Genomic DNA, 2,453 nt, shown 5'->3' with positions numbered 1-2,453 from the left:
GGAGCAGGTTGACAGTTGATAATTGGGGGGAAATGAAGGGAGGGAGTCAGGGACAGGGAGATGGCCCTGAGGGACATTTTGGTGTTGGAGGGTAGATGGGAGAGGGGAGGGGGAGGGAGGAGTTTCCCCTAGATGTTAATTGATTGATTGGTTATGGTTATTGTTTAAGTTTTGGATGGATTTTTGTTAGTTAGAGAAATATAGTTTGAAATTATGTAAAAATTGAAGATATGAGTTGGTTATTTAGTAGGTTGAGAATGATTTTGTTGGTCAAAGAGATATGATTTGAAATTATGTAAAAATGGAAGATTTTTGTTGGTTTATGAAAGATAATAAATAAATATTTTATATTTTTTATATAAAATAATAAAAAAAAAAAATCTGTTCTTATCAGTTTAATATCTGATACGTCCCCTATCTGGGGACCATATATTAAATTGATTTTTGGAATAGGGAGATGGAATAGGGGCTTGCTCCGTCCACTCCACGCATCGACCTGGTATTGCAGTACCTCCAGGAACGGTGCACCCCCTGTCGTTGTAAATATAAATCAGGCGTTGATTCGTTTTTAAGGTTCATAATCTATATTGTATTTTCACATTGGACAAGTTCATTTTAGTGTCAGTGATGGCTCGATACTGCTGGTCAAGTCGGTCACCGTTATATTGACTTTGATAGCTGATGTGAATGCTACGTTAATCTTTAAAAAAAAGTTTTCGTCACATGCACGGGATACAGGGTGTAAACGGTACAGTGAAATGCTTAGTTGCAAACTCTCCTCAACAGTGCAATACACACGATCAAAAATATACACATAGCTAAGTAATAAAGTAGTTATAAAAATGGTTATGATTGGATATATATATATATACACAAGAAGACTATACAGTTCAAACTATGAAATGTGCTAAAGTCATGTACTGGTAACATGGACTGCCTCACATATCGGTAACGTTATCTGATGTATTTGTCTGAAGTCATTATTTGATAGGCCTGCTATTTTCACAAGACTCAAATATATGACTCATCTGCCTGTATTAAAGTAACTATGTCAATTATCCCATTGATTCTATTTCAATGATTTCACACTGCACTTTCTCAAGTGACATAAACTTGATATAGTGTAGTAAGAGTTATTCCTTCACTTACGGCATTATTACATATCATATATACACAATACAGTCACTGGCTTAAGGCCATACCAGTCTCAATACGCCTGGTCTCGGAAGCTAAGCAGGGTCGGGCCTGGTTAGTACTTGTATGCTACGCTGCCTGGGAATACCAGGTGCAGTAAGCTTTTTTGTCCAGCAGGGTGTACTCTTGTACTATTTAATCAGGGAGCAACTGTCTTTATCTATTACAGTTTCTCTCAATCGGCTACAAGCATTTTTTGGAACAATGTTGTTGATTTTCAAAACAGAGTCCACAAAACACACAACTTTTGCAAAACAGTAAATGCTTTTAGAAAATGTAGTTGTCTTTTTAAAAAACATAACATCGGTATCATCACAATCCAATTCCATGTATTCAATACATAGGCTGGTTTGCTCATAGTTTTGTAGACTTTCCATTGGTGTACAGAAACACAATCCACAATAGAAATAAGTTACACTGAATACAACAGGGGAACACAACTGATATGAATGTATAGGCCTCAATCCACACCCAAGCAAAGCTCTAGAATAGGTCACATGTTGGAGATGATGACATAGGAGTCAGCCAAAGTTACTTAGAAGTAACCCAACTTCATTCTCTGCATCTCTGAATATCTGCTCAACTAAATATTAGGAAGGTGTCCTTAATGTTTTGTACACTCAGTGTACATACACTGAAAAAATATATAAATGCAACATGTAAAGTGTTGGTCCCATGTTTCATGAGCTGAAATAAAATATCCTTAACCTAGAATACAAGGGTTGGATTTGCACTAAACAATTTAATGTCAGATAAATCATGTAACAAATCTGGCTTATGGTTAGCCTCATATACATTATCTATTTCAAATGTAGAACAGCTCAACAATATGAAAATTCTGTGAGTTTAGCTATTGTCTGCTGCTGATGTATAATGACAAGGGGCACATTGATTGCACATGTCCATTAGGCCAGTAATGCCATCATACTGTAGACATATGGCTGCATTGGTAATGCATGCCATTATGATAAGCAGCTAAATGGATGATATACTGAGACAGCGTGACAATCAAATAAAACCTCTCAGAGAGATTACAACTGGACAAAAAGGTCATGTTCATTTGAGACAGAAACACAGACAAATTAGAGACAGATCCCCTTCACACCTTTTTATTGTAGAATTCTGATCTGTAATTAATGAACATTGACACTAGTTCATCTTGAATAATGTTTTTACGTTACAATTAAAACAAGTTGAACAATTAATAAAAATGGAATGAATCAACATATAATTTCAATGTACAAATAAGCTAACTTGTT

General features: G+C 35.6%; 1 non-coding gene across 1 annotated transcript; it reads left to right on the top strand.

Annotated features, from left to right (window-relative positions):
- Positions 1-340: 340 nt before the first annotated feature.
- Positions 341-533, top strand: LOC120033778. The gene has a single exon (XR_005473991.1). It is a non-coding gene; the product is annotated as a U2 spliceosomal RNA (small nuclear RNA).
- The last annotated feature ends 1,920 nt before the right edge of the window (positions 534-2,453 follow it).

The sequence above is a fragment of the Salvelinus namaycush genome, chromosome 40 (genome assembly GCF_016432855.1).
Source record: "Salvelinus namaycush isolate Seneca chromosome 40, SaNama_1.0, whole genome shotgun sequence".
NCBI lineage: Eukaryota > Metazoa > Chordata > Actinopteri > Salmoniformes > Salmonidae > Salvelinus > Salvelinus namaycush.
Note: the sequence above shows the minus strand (reverse complement) of the source record. Positions and strands in the feature narration are given on the sequence as shown.